The sequence below is a fragment of the Coregonus clupeaformis genome, chromosome 2 (assembly GCF_020615455.1).
Source record: "Coregonus clupeaformis isolate EN_2021a chromosome 2, ASM2061545v1, whole genome shotgun sequence".
Classification (NCBI taxonomy): domain Eukaryota; kingdom Metazoa; phylum Chordata; class Actinopteri; order Salmoniformes; family Salmonidae; genus Coregonus; species Coregonus clupeaformis.
In genome coordinates, this window is record NC_059193.1 from 19,996,231 (window position 1) to 20,015,314 (window position 19,084).

The following is a 19,084-nucleotide window of genomic DNA, read 5'->3' on the forward strand; positions in this document are numbered from 1 at the left end:
GAAGAGGAATGTGGAATAGAGGAGAAGAGAAGCGTTAAAGGAGAAGAGGAATGTGGAATAGAGGAGAAGAGGAATGTGGAATAGAGGAGAAGAGAAGCGTTAAAGGAGAAGAGGAATGTGGAATAGAGGAGAAGAGAAGCGTTAAAGGAGAAGAGGAATGTGGAATAGAGGAGAAGAGAACGTAAAGGAGAAGAGGAATGTGGAATAGAGGAGAAGAGGAATGTGGAATAGAGGAGAAGAGGAATGTGGAATAGAGGAGAAGAGGAATGTGGAATAGAGGAGAAGAGGAATGTGGAATAGAGGAGAAGAGAAGCGTTAAAGGAGAAGAGGAATGTGGAATAGAGGAGAAGAGGAATGTGGAATAGAGGAGAAGAGGAATGTGGAATAGAGGAGAAGAGGAATGTGGAATAGAGGAGAAGAGAAGCGTTAAAGGAGAAGAGGAATGTGGAATAGAGGAGAAGAGGAATGTGGAATAGAGGAGAAGAGAAGCGTTAAAGGAGAAGAGGAATGTGGAATAGAGGAGAAGAGAAGCGTTAAAGGAGAAGAGGAATGTGGAATAGAGGAGAAGAGAAGCGTTAAAGGAGAAGAGGAATGTGGAATAGAGGAGAAGAGAAGTGTTAAAGGAGAAGAGAAGCGTTAAAGGAGAAGCGGAATGTGGAATAGAGGAGAAGAGAAGAGTTAAAGGAGAAGAGGAATGTGGAATAGAGGAGAAGAGGAATGTGGAATAGAGGAGAATAGGAATGTGGAATAGAGGAGAAGAGGAATGTGGAATAGAGGAGAAGAGAAGCGTTAAAGGAGAAGAGGAATGTGGAATAGAGGAGAAGAGAAATGTGGAATAGAGGAGAAGAGAAGCGTTAAAGGAGAAGAGGAATGTGGAATAGAGGAGAAGAGAAGCGTTAAAGGGGAAGAGGAATGTGGAATAGAGGAGAAGAGAAGCGTTAAAGGAGAAGAGGAATGTGGAATAGAGGAGAAGAGAAGCGTTAAAGGAGAAGAGGAATGTGGAATAGAGGAGAAGAGAAGCATTAAAGGAGAGGAGGAATGTGGAATAGAGGAGAAGAGAAGCGTTAAAGGAGAAGAGGAATGTGGAAGAGAGGAGAAGAGAAGTGTTAAAGGAGAAGAGAAGCGTTAAAGGAGAAGAGGAATGTGGAATAGAGGAGAAGAGAAGCATTAAAGGAGAAGAGGAATGTGGAATAGAGGAGAAGAGAAGGAAAGGAGAAGAGGAATGTGGAATAGAGGAGAAGAGAAGCGTTAAAGGAGAAGAGGAATGTGGAATAGAGGAGAAGAGAAGCGTTAAAGGAGAAGAGGAATGTGGAATAGAGGAGAAGAGAAGCGTTAAAGGAGAAGAGGAATGTGGAATAGAGGAGAAGAGGAATGTGGAATAGAGGAGAAGAGAAGGCGAAAGGAGAAGAGGAATGGGAATAGAGGAGAAGAGGAATGTGGAATAGAGGAGAAGAGGAATGTGGAATAGAGGAGAAGAGGAATGTGGAATAGAGGAGAAGAGGAATGTGGAATAGAGGAGAAGAGAAGCGTTAAAGGAGAAGAGGAATGTGGAATAGAGGAGAAGAGAAGCGTTAAAGGAGAAGAGGAATGTGGAATAGAGGAGAAGAGGAATGTGGAATAGAGGAGAAGAGGAATGTGGAATAGAGGAGAAGAGAAGCGTTAAAGGAGAAGAGGAATGTGGAATAGAGGAGAAGAGGAATGTGGAATAGAGGAGAAGAGGAATGTGGAATAGAGGAGAAGAGGAATGTGGAATAGAGGAGAAGAGAAGCGTTAAAGGAGAAGAGGAATGTGGAATAGAGGAGAAGAGGAATGTGGAATAGAGGAGAAGAGAAGCGTTAAAGGAGAAGAGGAATGTGGAATAGAGGAGAAGAGAAGCGTTAAAGGAGAAGAGGAATGTGGAATAGAGGAGAAGAGAAGCGTTAAAGGAGAAGAGGAATGTGGAATAGAGGAGAAGAGAAGCGTTAAAGGAGAAGAGGAATGTGGAATAGAGGAGAAGAGAAGCATTAAAGGAGAGGAGGAATGTGGAATAGAGGAGAAGAGAAGCGTTAAAGGAGAAGAGGAATGTGGAATAGAGGAGAAGAGAAGTGTTAAAGGAGAAGAGAAGCGTTAAAGGAGAAGAGGAATGTGGAATAGAGGAGAAGAGAAGCGTTAAAGGAGAAGAGGAATGTGGAATAGAGGAGAAGAGGAATGTGGAATAGAGGAGAAGAGGAATGTGGAATAGAGGAGAAGAGAAGCGTTAAAGGAGAAGAGGAATGTGGAATAGAGGAGAAGAGGAATGTGGAATAGAGGAGAAGAGAAGCGTTAAAGGAGAAGAGGAATGTGGAATAGAGGAGAAGAGAAGCATTAAAGGAGAGGAGGAATGTGGAATAGAGGAGAAGAGAAGCGTTAAAGGAGAAGAGGAATGTGGAATAGAGGAGAAGAGAAGTGTTAAAGGAGAAGAGAAGCGTTAAAGGAGAAGAGGAATGTGGAATAGAGGAGAAGAGAAGCGTTAAAGGAGAAGAGGAATGTGGAATAGAGGAGAAGAGAAGCGTTAAAGGAGAAGAGGAATGTGGAATAGAGGAGAAGAGAAGCGTTAACATTTTACATTTACATTTTAGTCATTTAGCAGACGCTCTTATCCAGAGCGACTTACAGGAGCAATTAGGGTTAAGTGCCTTGCTTAAGGGCACATCGACAGATTTTTCACCTAGTCGGCTCGGGGATTAGAACCAGCGACCTTTCGGTTACTGGCACAACGCTCTTACCCACTAAGCTACCTGCCGACCCCATAGAGGAGAAGAGAAGCGTTAAAGGAGAAGAGGAATGTGGAATAGAGGAGAAGAGGAATGTGGAATAGAGGAGAAGAGAAGCGTTAAAGGAGAAGAGGAATGTGGAATAGAGGAGAAGAGGAATGTGGAATAGAGGAGAAGAGGAATGTGGAATAGAGGAGAAGAGGAATGTGGAATAGAGGAGAAGAGGAATGTGGAATAGAGGAGAAGAGGAATGTGGAATAGAGGAGAAGAGAAGCGTTAAAGGAGAAGAGGAATGTGGAATAGAGGAGAAGAGGAATGTGGAATAGAGGAGAAGAGGAATGTGGAATAGAGAAGAAGAGGAATGTGGAATAGAGGAGAAGAGGAATGTGGAATAGAGGAGAAGAGGAATGTGGAATAGAGGAGAAGAGGAATGTGGAATAGAGGAGAAGAGAAGCGTTAAAGGAGAAGAGGAATGTGGAATAGAGGAGAAGAGGAATGTGGAATAGAGGAGAAGAGGAATGGAATAGAGGAGAAGAGGAATGTGGAATAGAGGAGAAGAGGAATGTGAATAGAGGAGAAGAGGAAGTGGAATAGAGGAGAAGAGGAATGTGGAATAGAGGAGAAGAGAAGTGTTAAAGGAGAAGAGGAACGTGGAATAGAGGAGAAGAGGAATGTGGAATAGAGGAGAAGAGGAATGGGAATAGAGAAGAAGAGGAATGTGGAATAGAGGAGAAGAGGAATGTGGAATAGAGGAGAAGAGGAATGTGGAATAGAGGAGAAGAGGAATGTGGAATAGAGGAGAAGAGAAGCGTTAAAGGAGAAGAGGAATGTGGAATAGAGGAGAAGAGGAATGTGGAATAGAGGAGAAGAGGAATGTGGAATAGAGGAGAAGAGGAATGGGAATAGAGGAGAAGAGGAATGTGGAATAGAGGAGAAGAGAAGCGTTAAAGGAGAAGAGGAATGTGGAATAGAGGAGAAGAGGAATGTGGAATAGAGGAGAAGAGGAATGTGGAATAGAGGAGAAGAGGAATGTGGAATAGAGGAGAAGAGAATCGTTAAAGGAGAAGAGGAATGTGGAATAGAGGAGAAGAGAAGCGTTAAAGGAGAAGAGGAATGTGGAATAGAGGAGAAGAGAAGCATTAAAGGAGAAGAGGAATGTGGAATAGAGGAGAAGAGGAATGTGGAATAGAGGAGAAGAGGAGTGTGGAATAGAGGAGAAGAGGAATGTGGAATAGAGGAGAAGAGGAATGTGGAATAGAGGAGAAGAGGAATGTGGAATAGAGGAGAAGAGGAATGTGGAATAGAGGAGAAGAGAAGCGTTAAAGGAGAAGAGGAATGTGGAATAGAGGAGAAGAGAAGCATTAAAGGAGAAGAGGAATGTGGAATAGAGGAGAAGAGAAGCATTAAAGGAGAGGAGGAATGTGGAATAGAGGAGAAGAGAAGCGTTAAAGGAGAAGAGGAATGTGGAATAGAGGAGAAGAGAAGTGTTAAAGGAGAAGAGAAGCGTTAAAGGAGAAGCGGAATGTGGAATAGAGGAGAAGAGAAGCGTTAAAGGAGAAGAGGAATGTGGAATAGAGGAGAAGAGGAATGTGGAATAGAGGAGAAGAGGAATGTGGAATAGAGGAGAAGAGGAATGTGGAATAGAGGAGAAGAGAAGCGTTAAAGGAGAAGAGGAATGTGGAATAGAGGAGAAGAGAAATGTGGAATAGAGGAGAAGAGAAGCGTTAAAGGAGAAGAGGAATGTGGAATAGAGGAGAAGAGAAGCGCTAAAGGAGAAGAGGAATGTGGAATAGAGGAGAAGAGAAGGTATAAAGGAGAAGAGGAATGTGGAATAGAGGAGAAGAGAAGCATTAAAGGAGAAGAGGAATGTGGAATAGAGGAGAAGAGAAGCGTAAAGGAGAAGAGGAATGTGGAATAGAGGAGAAGAGGAAGTGTTAAAGGAGAAGAGAAGCGTTAAAGGAGAAGAGGAATGTGGAATAGAGGAGAAGAGAAGCGTTAAAGGAGAAGAGGAATGTGGAATAGAGGAGAAGAGAAGAAAAAAAGGAGAAGAGGAATGTGGAATAGAGGAGAAGAGAAGCGTTAAAGGAGAAGGGGGAATGTGGAATAGAGGAGAAGAGGAATGTGGAATAGAGGAGAAGAGGAATGTGGAATAGAGGAGAAGAGGAATGTGGAATGGAGGAGAAGAGAAGCGTTAAAGGAGAAGAGGAATGTGGAATAGAGGAGAAGAGGAATGTGGAATAGAGGAGAAGAGAAGCGTTAAAGGAGAAGAGGAATGTGGAATAGAGGAGAAGAGAAGCGTTAAAGGAGAAGAGGAAGTGGAATAGAGGAGAAGAGAAGCGTAAAAGGAGAAGAGGAATGTGGAATAGAGGAGAAGAGAAGCGTTAAAGGAGAGGAGGAATGTGGAATAGAGGAGAAGAGAAGCGTTAAAGGAGAAGAGGAATGTGGAATAGAGGAGAAGAGAAGCGTTAAAGGAGAAGAGATAAAGGAGAAGAGGAATGTGGAATAGAGGAGAAGAGAAGTGTTAAAGGAGAAGGGAATAGAGGAGAAGAGAAGCGTTAAAGGAGAAGAGGAATGGAATAGAGGAGAAGAGAAGCGTAAAGGAGAAGAGGAATTGGAATAGAGGAGAAGAGGAATGGGGAATAGAGGAGAAGAGGAATGTGGAATAGAGGAGAAGAGGAATGTGGAATAGAGGAGAAGAGAAGCGTTAAAGGAGAAGAGGAATTGGAATAGAGGAGAAGAGGAATGTGGAATAGAGGAGAAGAGAAGCGTTAAAGGAGAAGAGGAATGGAATAGAGGAGAAGAGAAGCATTAAAGGAGAGGAGGAATGTGGAATAGAGGAGAAGAGAAGCGTTAAAGGAGAAGAGGAATGTGGAATAGAGGAGAAGAGAAGTGTTAAAGGAGAAGAGAAGCGTTAAAGGAGAAGAGGAATGTGGAATAGAGGAGAAGAGAAGGAATAAGGAGAAGAGGAATGTGGAATAGAGGAGAAGAGAAGCGACATTACATACATTTTAGTCATTTAGCAGACGCTATAGAGCGACTTACAGGAGCAATTAGGTTAAGTGCCTGCTAAGGGCACATCGACAGATTTTTCACCTAGCGGGGGATTAGAACCAGCGACCTCGGTTACGGCACAACGCCTAACCCACTAAGCACCGCCGAACCCATAGAGGAGAAGAGAAGCGTTAAAGGAGAAGAGGAATGTGGAATAGAGGAGAAGAGGAATGTGGAATAGAGGAGAAGAGAAGCGTTAAAGGAGAAGAGGAATGTGGAATAGAGGAGAAGAGGAATGTGGAATAGAGGAGAAGAGGAATGTGGAATAGAGGAGAAGAGGAATGTGGAATAGAGGAGAAGAGGAATGTGGAATAGAGGAGAAGAGGAATGTGGAATAGAGGAGAAGAGAAGGTTAAAGGAGAAGAGGAATGTGGAATAGAGGAGAAGAGGAATGTGGAATAGAGGAGAAGAGGAATGTGGAATAGAGAAGAAGAGGAATGTGGAATAGAGGAGAAGAGGAATGTGGAATAGAGGAGAAGAGGAATGTGGAATAGAGGAGAAGATGGAATGTGGAATAGAGGAGAAGAGAAGACGTAAAGGAGAAGAGGAATGTGAATAGAGGAGAAGAGGAATGTGGAATAGAGGAGAAGAGGAATGTGGAATAGAGAGAGAAGAGGAATGTGGAATAGAGGAGAAGAGGAATGTGGAATAGAGGAGAAGAGAAGCGCTAAAGGAGAAGAGGAATGTGGAATAGAGGAGAAGAGGAATGTGGAATAGAGGAGAAGAGGAAGTGGAATAGAGAAGAAGAGGAATGTGGAATAGAGGAGAAGAGGAATGTGGAATAGAGGAGAAGAGGAATGGAATAGAGGAGAAGAGGAATGTGGAATAGAGGAGAAGAGAAGGCGTTAAAGGAGAAGAGGAAGTGGAATAGAGGAGAAGAGGAATGTGGAATAGAGGAGAAGAGGAATGTGGAATAGAGGAGAAGAGGAATGTGGAATAGAGGAGAAGAGGAATGTGGAATAGAGGAGAAGAGAAGCGTTAAAGGAGAAGAGGAATGTGGAATAGAGGAGAAGAGGAATGTGGAATAGAGGAGAAGAGGAATGTGGAATAGAGGAGAAGAGAAGCGTTAAAGGAGAAGAGGAATGTGGAATAGAGGAGAAGAGGAATGTGGAATAGAGGAGAAGAGGAATGTGGAATAGAGGAGAAGAGGAATGTGGAATAGAGGAGAAGAGGAATGTGGAATAGAGGAGAAGAGAAGCGTGGAAAGGAGAAGAGGAATGTGGAATAGAGGAGAAGAGGAATTGGAATAGAGGAGAAGAGGAATGTGGAATAGAGGAGAAGAGGAATGTGGAATAGAGGAGAAGAGAAGCGTAAAGGAGAAGAGGAATGTGGAATAGAGGAGAAGAGAAGCATTAAAGGAGAAGAGGAATGTGGAATAGAGGAGAAGAGGAAGGAATAGAGGAGAAGAGGAGTGTGGAATAGAGGAGAAGAGGAACGTGGAATAGAGGAGAAGAGGAATGTGGAATAGAGGAGAAGAGGAACGGAATAGAGGAGAAGAGGAATGTGGAATAGAGGAGAAGAGAAGCGTTAAAGGAGAAGAGGAATGTGAATAGGAGGAGAAGAGAAGATAAAGGAGAAGAGGAAATGTGGAATAGAGGAGAAGAGAAGCATTAAAGGAGAAGAGGAATGTGGAATAGAGGAGAAGAGAAGTCGTAAAGGAGAAGAGGAATGTGGAATAGAGGAGAAGAGAAGCGTTAAAGGAGAAGAGAAGCGTAAAGGAGAAGAGGAATGGAATAGAGGAGAAGAGAAGAAGCAAGGAGAAGAGGAATGTGGAATAGAGAAGAAGAGGAATGTGGAATAGAGGAGAAGAGGAATGTGGAATAGAGGAGAAGAGGAATGTGGAATAGAGGAGAAGAGAAGTGTTAAAGGAGAAGAGGAATGTGGAATAGAGGAGAAGAGAAATGTGGAATAGAGGAGAAGAGAACGTGAGAAGGAGAAGAGGAATGTGGAATAGAGGAGAAGAGAGCAGTAAAGGAGAAGAGGAATGTGGAATAGAGGAGAAGAGAAGCGTAAAGGAGAAGAGGAAATGTGGAATAGAGGAGAAGAGAAGCATTAAAGGAGAGGAGGAAACGTGGAATAGAGGAGAAGAGAAGCGAAAGGAGAAGAGGAATGTGGAATAGAGGAGAAGAGAAGTGTAAAAGGAGAAGAGAAGCGTAAAAGGAGAAGAGGAATGGGAATAGAGGAGAAGAGAGCGTAAAGGAGAAGAGGAAGGAATAGAGGAGAAGAGAAGCGTTAAAGGAGAAGAGGAATGTGGAATAGAGGAGAAGAGAAAGCGCTAAAGGAGAAGAGGAATGTGGAATAGAGGAGAAGAGAAGGTAAAGGAGAAGAGAATGTGGAATAGAGGAGAAGAGGAATGTGGAATAGAGGAGAAGAGAAGCGAAAGGAGAAGAGGAATGTGGAATAGAGGAGAAGAGGAATGGGAATAGAGGAGAAGAGAGAATGTGGAATAGAGGAGAAGAGGAATGGAATAGAGGAGAAGAGGAATGTGAATAGAGGAGAAGAGGAACGTGGAATAGAGGAGAAGAGGAATGTGGAATAGAGGAGAAGAGAAATTAAAGGAGAAGAGGAATGTGAATAGAGGAGAAGAGAAGCATTAAAGGAGAAGAGGAAATGTGGAATAGAGGAGAAGAGAAGCATTAAAGGAGAAGAGGAACGGAACAGAGGAGAAGAGAAACGCGGAAAAGGAGAAGAGAAACGTGGAACAGAGGAGAAGAGAAGTGTGAAAGAGAAGAGAAGTGCATAAAGGAGAAAGGAACGTGAATAGAGGAGAAGAGTAGGCGCTAAAGGAGAAGAGGAATGTGGAATAGAGGAGAAGAGGAACGGAATAGAGGAGAAGAGGAACGTGGAATAGAGGAGAAGAGGAACGTGGAATAGAGGAGAAGAGAAGCGTTAAAGGAGAAGAGGAATGTGGAATAGAGGAGAAGAGAAAGGGAATAGAGGAGAAGAGAAGCGCTAAAGGAGAAGAGGAATGTGGAATAGAGGAGAAGAGAAGGAAAGGAGAAGAGGAATGTGGAATAGAGGAGAAGAGAAGCGAAAGGAGAAGAGGAAGAATAGATGAGAAGAGTAGCTTGAAAGGAGAGGAGGAATGGGAATAGAGGAGAAGAAGACGCAAAAGGAGAAGAGGAAATGTGGAATAGAGGAGAAGAGAAGTGCAAGGAGAAAGATAGAAAGGAGAAGAGGAATGTGGAATAGAGGAGAAGATAGAGAAAAGGAGAAGAGGAATGTGGAATAGAGGAGAAGAGAAACGTGAAATAGAGAGAAGAGGAATGTGGAATAGAGGAGAAGAGAAGCGAAAAGGAGAAGAGGAATGTGGAATAGAGGAGAAGAGGAATGTGAATAGAGGAGAAGAGGAATGGAATAGAGGAGAAGAGGAATGTGGAATAGATGGAGAAGAGAACGAAAGGAGAAGAGGACGAAAGAGGAGAAGAGGAATGGAATAGAGGAGAAGAGAAGTGCAAAGGAGAAGAGGAATGGAAATAGAGGAGAAGAAAGAAACAAATGAATGAAAGAGGGAACGGGGAACAGAGAAGAAGCTGCAAAAGAGAAAGGAACGTGAATAGAGGAGAAGAGAAGTGGCAAAGGAGAAGAGAAAGCGTGAAAGGAGAAGAGGAACGGAATAGAGGAGAAGAGAATGGAATAGAGGAGAAGAGAAGCTAACATTTAAACATTTACATTTTAGTCATTTAGCAGACGCCCATCCAGAGCACTACAGGAGCAATTAGGTTAAGTGCGGACATCGACAGATTCTTCACCAGTCGGTGGGATTAGAACCAGCGAAACTTCGAGTGGCACAACGTACCACAAGATCCGCAACCCATAGAGGAGAAGAGAAGCGTTAGAGGAGAAGAGGAATGTGGAATAGAGGAGAAGAGGAATGTGGAATAGAGGAGAAGAGAAGGTTAAAGGAGAAGAGGAATGTGGAATAGAGGAGAAGAGGAATGTGGAATAGAGGAGAAGAGGAATGTGGAATAGAGGAGAAGAGGAATGGGAATAGAGGAGAAGAGGAATGTGGAATAGAGGAGAAGAGGGAACGTGAATAGAGGAGAAGAGAAAGGTAAAGGAGAAGAGGAATGTGGAATAGAGGAGAAGAGGAATGGAATAGAGGAGAAGAGGAATGGAATAGAGAAGAAGAGGAATGTGGAATAGAGGAGAAGAGGAATGTGGAATAGAGGAGAAGAGGAATGGAATAGAGGAGAAGAGGAATGGGAATAGAGGAGAAGAGAACGTGGAAAGGAGAAGAGGAATGGGAATAGAGGAGAAGAGGAATGTGGAATAGAGGAGAAGAGGAATGGAATAGAGGAGAAGAGGAATGGAATAGAGGAGAAGAGGAATGTGGAATAGAGGAGAAGAGAATGGAATAGAGGAGAAGAGGAATGTGGAATAGAGGGAGAAGAGGAATGTGGAATAGAGGAGAAGAGAAATGTGAAAGATGAGAAGAGGAATGGAATAGAGGAGAAGAGGAATGTGGAATAGAGGAGAAGAGGAATGTGGAATAGAGGAGAAGAGGAACGGAATAGAGGAGAAGAGGAATGGAATAGAGGAGAAGAGAACAATAAAGGAGAAGAGGAATGGAATAGAGGAGAAGAGGAATGGAATAGAGGAGAAGAGGAAGTGTGGAATAGAGGAGAAGAGGAAAGGAATAGAGGAGAAGAGGAATGAGAATAGAGGAGAAGAGAAGCGTAAAGGAGAAGAGGAATGGAATAGAGAAGAAGAGGAATGGAATAGAGGAGAAGAGGAATGTGAATAGAGGAGAAGAGGAATGTGGAATAGAGGAGAAGAGAAACGTGAATAGAGGAGAAGAGGAATGTGGAAAGGGAGAAGAGAAGTAAAGGAAAGAGGAATGTGGAATAGAGGAGAAGAGGAATGGAATAGAGGAGAAGAGGAAGGGGAAAGAGGAGAAGAGGAATGTGGAATAGAGAGAAGAGGAACGTGAATAGAGGAGAAGATGAATGGAATAGAGGAGAAGAGGAACGTGAACAGATGAGAAGAGGAATGTGGAATAAGGAAAGAGGAAACGAAAGAGGAGAAGAGAAGCATAAAGGAGAAGAGGAATGTGGAATAGAGGAGAAGAGAAGCTAAAGGAGAAGAGGAAATGTGGAATAGATGAGAAGAGAAGCACTAAAGGAGAAGAGGAATGTGAATAGAGGAGAAGAGCAGTAAGGATAGAGAATGGAAGAGGAGAGAAGAGGAGAAGGAGAAGGAATGGGAATAGAGGAGAAAAAGTGCCAAAGGAGAAGAGGAATGTGGAATAGAGGAGAAGAGGAACGTGAATAGAGGAGAAGAGGAATGGAATAGAGGAGAAGAGGAATGTGGAATAGAGGAGAAGAGAAACGTAAGGAAAGAGGAATGTGGAATAGAGGAGAAGAGAAATGTGGAATAGAGGAGAAGAGAATGTGACAAAGGAGAAGAGGAACGTGGAATAGAGGAGAAGAGGAACGGAATGAGGAGAAGAGGAAAGGGAATAGAGGATGAAGAAGAAAAGGAGAAGAGGAATGGAATAGAGGAGAAGAAGAAGCAAATGAGAAGATGAAATGTGGAATAGAGGAGAAGAGAAAGTGAAGAGGAGAAGAGGAATGTGGAATAGAGGAGAAGAGAAATGAAAAGAGAAGAGGAAACGTTAAGGAGAAGACGAAACGTGGAATAGAGGAGAAGAGTATAAAGGAGAAGAGGAATGAATAGAGGAGAAGAGAATGAAAATGAGAAGAGAAAGGAATGGAATAGAGAGAAGAGGAATGTGAATAGAGGAGAAGAGGAATGGAATAGAGGAGAAGAGGAAACGTGGAATAGAGGAGAAGAGAATGGAATAGAGGAGAAAGAGTAGATGAGAAGAGGAATGGAATAGAGGAGAAGAGGAAGTGGAATAGAGGAGAAGAGGAATGTGAATAGAGGAGAAGAGGAAGAAAAGAAATGAATAGAGGAGAAGAGGAACGTGGAACAGAGGAGAAGAGAAGCTAAAAGGAGAGAGGAACGTGAACAGATGAGAAGATAGTCGCCAAAGGAGAAGATGAACGGAATAGAGAGAAGAAAAAAAGAGTGATGAACGGGAACAGAGAAAGAAGAAAGAAAGAAGGAATAGAGGACAAAAAAAACGAAGAGATGAAACGGAAAGAGAAGAGAGAAAAGAAGAAGAGTGGAAAGAGAGAAGAGGAACGGAACAGATGAGAAGAGGAACGTGAATAGAGGAGAAGAGGAATGGAATAGAGGAGAAGATATAGCGAAAAGGAGAAAGAAACGGGAATAGAGGAGAAGAAAACGGAAAAAAAGAGAAAACAAGAAAGAAAAAGAAAGGAGAAGAGGAAACGAGAGGATAAAGAACAAAGGAAAGAGAACGTGGAATAGAGGAGAAGAACATAAAGGAGAAGAGGAACGTGAATAGAGGAGAAGAGAAGGAAAGAGAGAAAGGAAGAACAGAGAGAAATAAAGAAAGAGGAACAACAATGAGAAGAAACAACAGAGGAGGAAGATGAACGTGAACAGAGAGAAGAAACGTGAAAGAGGAGAAGAGAAGGGAATGAGGAGAAGATGAAAGGGAAAGAGGAGAAGAGAACGGAAAGAGGAAAGATGAATGATGAGATGAAACAACAGAGGAGAAGAGAAGAACAGATGAGAAGAGGAATGCGAATAGAGTGAGAAAGGAACAAAAGAGGAGAAGATGAACGTGAATAGAGGAGAAGATGAACGAACAGATGATAAAGAGAATGGAAACAGAGGAGAAGATGAAGGAAAGAGGAGAAGAGGGTGAACAGAGGAGAAGATGAACGAGAATAGAGGAGAAGATGAAACGTGGAATAGAGGAGAAGAGAAGCGAACAGAAGAGAAATAGATGAAACGAGAAAAAGAGGAGAAGAGGAATGGAATAGAAGAGAAGAGGAAAAGGAATAGAGGAGAAGAGGAAGTGAATAGAAGAAGAGAACGGAATAGAGGAGAAGAGAACGAACAGAGGAGAAGAGGAACGTGGAAAGAGGAAAGAGAAGCGCTAAAGGAGAAGAGAACGTGGAATAGAGGAGAAGAGAAGAATAGAGGAGAAGAGGAACGGAATAGAGGAGAAGAAAACGTGGAATAGAGGAGAAGAGGAAGTGGAATAGATGGAGAAGAGAAACGTGAAATAGAGGAGAAGAGGAACGTGGAATAGAGGAGAAGAGAAGCGCAAATGAGAAGAGGAAACGGAACAGAGGAAAAAACAATGAGAGAGATGAAAGGAACAGATGAAAGAAAGCAAAAGAGAAGAGGAACGTGAACAGATGAAAGAAAAAAGAAAGATGGAACGGAATAAGAAAAGAAAGAAAGATGAAAGATAGAAAGAAAAGAGAGAAGAGGAAGGGAATAGAGGAAAAGAACGGAATAGAGGAAAGAGGAACGTGAATAGAGGAAAGAGAAGGAATAGAGAGAAGAGAAGTAAATAGAGGAGAAGAGGAAACGAATAGAGGAGAAGAGAAAGAAAGAGAAGAGGAACGGAATAGAGGAGAAGAGAACGCGAAAGGAGAAGAGGAACGGAATAGATGAGAAGAAAAGAATGAAGAAGAGGAACGGAACAGAGGAGAAAGAAGCATAAAGGAGAAGAGGAACGTGGAAAGAGGAGAAGAGAAAAAGGAGAAGTGAAGGGAAAAGAGAAGAGAAGAAGAAAGATGAAATGAGAAGAGGAACGTGAAAGAGGAAAGAGAAAGACAAGGAGAAGAGAACGAACAGAGAAAGAGAGCGAAAGAGAGAAAAACAACAAGAGAAGATGAACGGAATAGAGAGAAGAAGCGAAAGAGAAAATAACAGAGGAGAAGAGGAACGGAATAGAGGAGAAGAGATCAAGGAGAAGAGGAACGGAACAGAGGAGAAGAGGACGAAAGAGAGAAGAGGAATGGAACAGAGGAGAAGATAGAACGGAATAGAGGAGAAGAGGAACGAACAGAGGAGAAGAGGAATGGAATAGAGGAGAAGAGGAACGTGGAATAGAGGAGATAAAGGAGAAGAGGAATGGAATAGAGGAGAAGAGAAGAAATAGAAGAGAAGAGGAATGGAATAGAGGAGAAGAGAAGAATAGAGGAGAAGAGGAACGTGGAATAGAGGAGAAGAGAACGAAAGGAGAAGAGGAAGTGGAATAGAGGAGAAGAGAAGCGCTAAAGGAGAAGATGAACGTGAATAGAGGAGAAGAGAACGTGAATAGAGGAGAAGATGGAACGGAATAGAGGAGAAGAGGAACGGAACAGATGAGAAGAGGAAGTGAATAGAGAGAAGAGGAAGGAAAGAGGAGAAGAGAGAATAAGGAGAAGAAAAGGAACAGAGAAGAGAAAAGAAAGAGGAGAAGAGAACGGAAAGAGGAGAAGAGGAATGGAATAGAGAGAAGAGAAAAAAGAGAAGAGGAAACGGAATAGAGGAGAAGAGAAACGAATAGAGGAGAAGAGGAACGAACAGATGAGAAGAGGAAACTGGAACAGAGGAGAAGAGGAATGAATAGAGGAGAAGAGGAAGGAATAGAGGAGAAGATGAACGGAATAGAGGAGAAGAGGAATGGAACAGAGGAGAAGATGAACGTGGAATAGAGGAGAAGAGGAAAGGGAATAGAGGAGAAGAGGAATGGAACAGAGGAGAAGAGGAACGTGGAATAGAGGAGAAGAGGAATGGAATAGAGGAGAAGAGGAAGGGAACAGAGGAGAAGAGGAACGGAATAAGGAGAAGAGAACGGAACAGATGAGAAGAGAATGGAATAGAGGAGAAGATAGCACCAAATGAGAAGATGGAACGTGAATAGAGGAGAAGAGAAACGGAATAGAGGAGAAGAGGAACGTGAATAGAGGAGAAGAGAAGTGTAAAGGAGAAGAGGAAAGGAAAAGCTGAACGTGGAATAGAGGAGAAGAGAACGCAAAGAGAAGAGGAAACGGGAATAGAGAGAAGAGGAAGGAATAGAGGAGAAGAGGAAACGGAATAGAGGAGAAGAGGAACGGAATAGAGGAGAAGAAGCAAATAGAAGAGAACGGAACAGAGGAGAAGAGAAGTGAATAGAAGAGGAAGAAGAGGAGAAAAGTCGCAAATGATGAAGAGGAAGGAATAAGAAAAGGAGAAGATGAAGAACAGAGGAGAAAGAAAAAGGGAAGAGAACGTGAATAAGAGAAGAGAAGCGCTAAGAGAAGAGGAACGTGAATAAGGAGAAGAACGTAGAAAGAATAAAGGAGAAGAGGAACGGAATAGAGGAGAAGAGAATCAAAGAGAAGAGGAACGTGAACAGAGGAGAAGAGAGCGAAAGAGAAGAGGAACGGGAATAGAGAGAAGAGAATGCAGAAGGAGAAGATGAATGAATAGAGGAGAAGATGAAACGGAACAGAGGAGAAGAGGAACGAATAGAGAGAAGAGGAACGGAAAAAAAAAAAGAAGGAAAAATGGAGAAGAGGAACGTGAATAGAGGAGAAGAGAATGCAAAATGAGAAGAGGAACGGAATAGAGGAGAAGAGACGAAAAGGAAAACGTGAAATAGAGGAGAAGAGAAGAAGGAGAAGAGGAACGGAAAGAGGAGAAAGAAGTGAACAGATGAGAGAAGCCAAAGGAGAAGAGGAACGTGAATAGAGGAGAAAACAAGGAGAAGAGAAACGTGAATAGAGGAGAAGAGGAACGGAATAGATGAAGAGGAACGAACAGAGGAGAAGATGAACGGAACAGATGAGAAGACCGAAGAGAAGAGGAAAACGTGGAATAGAGGAGAAGAGAACGGAATGAGAGAAGAAGAAATGAGAAGCTATGAAACGGAACAGATGAGAAATAGCAAATGAGAAGAGGAAACGTGAACAGATGAGAAGAGAAGCAAAAATGAGAAGAGGAACGGAACAGAGGAGAAGATAAACGAAATGAGAAGAGGAAACGAATGAGAGAAGAGGAACGGAATAGAGAGAAGAGAACGGAATAGAGGAGAAGATAGAAAGGAGAAGAGGAACGGAATAGAGGAGAAGAGGAATGTGGAATAGAGAGAAGAGGAAGTGGAATAGAGGAGAAGAGGAATGGAATAGAGGAGAAGAGGAACGGAATAGAGGAGAAGAGAATGGGAATAGAGGAGAAGAGGAACGGAATAGAGGAGAAGAGAAGCGTTAAAGGAGAAGAGGAACGGAATAGAGGAGAAGAGGAAGTGGAATAGAGGAGAAGAGGAAGTGGAATAGAGGAGAAGAGGAATGGAATAGAGGAGAAGAGGAATGGAATAGAGTGAGAAGCGTAAAGGAGAAGAGGAACGTGGAATAGAGGAGAAGAGGAACGGAATAGAGGAGAAGAGGAAACGGAATAGAGGAGAAGAGGAATGGAATAGAGGAGAAGAGGAACGGAACAGATGAGAAGAGGAACGGAATAGAGGAGAAGAGGAAGGAATAGAGGGAGAAGAGGAACGGAATAGAGGAGAAGAGGAAACAATAGAGGAGAAGAGGAACGTGGAACAGAGGAGAAGAGAAGAATAGAGGAGAAGATGAACGGGAATAGAGGAGAAGAGGAATGCAATAGAGGAGAAGAGGAACGTGAACAGAGGAGAAGAGAACGCCAAAAGAGGAGAAGAGGAACGTGAATAGAGGAGAAGAGAGAAATGAGAAGAGGAAACGTGAAAGAGAGAAGAGAAACATAAAAGATGAAGAAAGAGAGAAGATGAACGGAACAGATGAGAAGAGGAAGCGAATAGAGGAGAAGATGAACCGAATAGAGGAGAAGAGGAATGAAGAAGAGAAGATGAACGAGAACAGATGAAAGAAGAGAGAAGAAAGAGGAGAAGAGGAACGCGAAACAGAGGAGAAGAGAACGAAATAGAGGAGAAGAGGAATGGAACAGAGGAGAAGAGGAACGGAATAGAGGAGAAGAGAACATGGAATAGAGGAGAAGAGGAAACGGGAACAGAGGAGAAGAGAAGTCGAAAGAAGAGGAACGGGAATAGAGGAGAAGAGAAGTCGCAAAGAGAAGAGGAAAGGGAACAGAGGAGAAGAGAATGTAAAATGAAAGAGGAAGGGAATAGAGGAGAAGAGAAACAACAGATGAGAAGATGAACGGAACAGAGGAGAAGAGAGAACGGAATAGAGGAGAAGAGAAGCGAAAGAAAGAGAATGTGAACAGAGGAGAAGAGAACGAATAAAACGTAAACAGAGGAGAAGAGGAATGTGAATAGAGGAGAAGAGAAATGTAAAGAGAAGAGGAATGGAATAGAGGAGAAGAGAAAGAACAGATGAGAAGAGAAATAGATGAGAAGAGGAATGGAATAGAGGAGAAGAAATGCCTAAAGACGAGAAGAGGAACGTGGAACAGAGGAGAAGAGGAACGGAATAGAGGAGAAGAAAGAAAGGAGAAGAGGAACGGAATAGAGGAGAAGAGAATGGAAAGAGGAGAAGAGGAACGGGAATAGAGGAGAAGAGGAACGGGAATAGAGGAGAAGAGGAATGGAATAGATGAAAGAGGAATGTGAATAGAGGAAAGAGGAAGGAATAGAGGAGAAGAGAAACGCGAATAGAGGAGAAGAGAACGCGAATAGAGGAGAAGAGGAACGGAATAGAGGAGAAGAGAAGCTAAAGAGAAGAGGAATGGAATAGAGGAGAAGAGGAAGCGAAAGAGAAGAGGAACGGAATAGAGGAGAAGAAAAATGAGAAGAGGAACGTGGAACAGAGGAGAAGAGGAACGGAATAGAGAGAAGAGGAAACGTGAATAGAGGAGAAGAGGAATGGAATAGAGGAGAAGAGAAAGAAAGGAGAAGAGGAACGGAATAGAGGAGAAGAGGAAAACGTGGAATAGAGGAGAAGATGAAACGGAATAAGGAGAAGAGGAATGGAATAGAGGAGAAGATGAAACGGAACAGAGGAGAAGAGGAACGTGAATAGAGGAGAAGATGAACGTGAATAGAGGAGAAAGGAATGTGGAATAGAGGAGAAGAGAAGTAAAGGAGAAGAGGAACGTGGAATAGAGGAGAAGAGAAGAAAAGAGGAGAAGAGGAACGGGGAATAGAGGAGAAGAGAAGGCTAAAGAGAAGAGGAACGGGAATAGAGGAGAAGAAAAGTGAAAGGAGAAGAAAGAGAAGAGGAATGTGGAATAGAGGAGAAGAGAAGCGTGAAGGAGAAGAGGAATGTGGAATAGAGGAGAAGAGAAGCGAAAAGAGAGAAGAGGAATGGAACAGAGAGAAGAGGAAGGGAATAGAGGAGAAGAGAAGCAAAGGAGAAGAGGAAGCGAATAGAGGAGAAGAGAAGTGAACAGAGGAGAAGAGGAACGTGGAACAGAGGAGAAGAGAACGAACAGAGGAGAAGATGAAAGTGAATAGAGGAGAAGAAGCGAACAAAGGAGAAGGGAACGTGGAACAGAGGAGAAGAGAAAGCGAATAGAGGAGAAGAGGAACGTGGAATAGAGGAGAAGAGGAACGTGAATAGAGGAGAAGAGAAGGCACAAATGAGAAGAGGAAGGGAATAGAGGAGAAGAGGAACATAGAGGAGAAGAGGAAACGTGGAACAGAGGAGAAGAGAACGGGAATAGAGGAGAAGAGGAACGGAACAGAGGAGAAGAGGAACGTGGAATAGAGGAGAAGAGAAGCGCAAAGGAGAAGAGGAACGGAATAGAGGAGAAGAGGAACGGAATAGAGGAGAAGAGGCCTAAAGGAGAAGAGGAACGGAATAGAGGAGAAGAGAAGCAAAGGAGAAGAGGAACGGGAATAGAGAGAAGAAAGCAAAAGGAGAAGAGGAACGGGAATAGAGGAGAAGAGGAACGGAATAGAGGAGAAGAGGAATGGAACAGAGGAGAAGAGGAACGTGGAATAGAGAGAAGAGAACGGAATAGAGGAGAAGAGGAACGTGGAATAGAGGAGAAGAGGAAGTGGAATAGAGGAGAAGAGGAACGTGAATAGAGAAGAGAAAAAGAGGAGAATAGAAGAGAGAAGAGGAACGGAATAGAGGAGAAGAGAAACGGAACAGAGGAGAAGAGGAAAAGGAATAGAGGAGAAGAGGAACAATAGAGGAGAAGAGGAACGTGAATAGAGGAGAAGAGAAAATAGAGGAGAAGAGGAACGTGGAATAGAGGAGAAGAGAATGAAAGAGAAGAGGAACGTGGAATAGAGGAGAAGAGGAACGTGGAATAGAGGAGAAGAGGAAATGGAATAGAGGAGAAGAGGAATGGAATAGAGGAGAAGAGAAGCGGAAGGAGAAGAGGAATGGGAATAGAGGAGAAGAGGAACGGAATAGAGGAGAAGAGAAGCGTAAAGGAGAAGAGGAAACGTGAATAGAGGAGAAGAGAAGCGAAAAAAGGAACGGAATAAGGAGAAGAGAAGCAATAGAGGAGAAGAGGAACGTGGAACAGAGGAGAAGAATTAAAGGAGAAGAGGA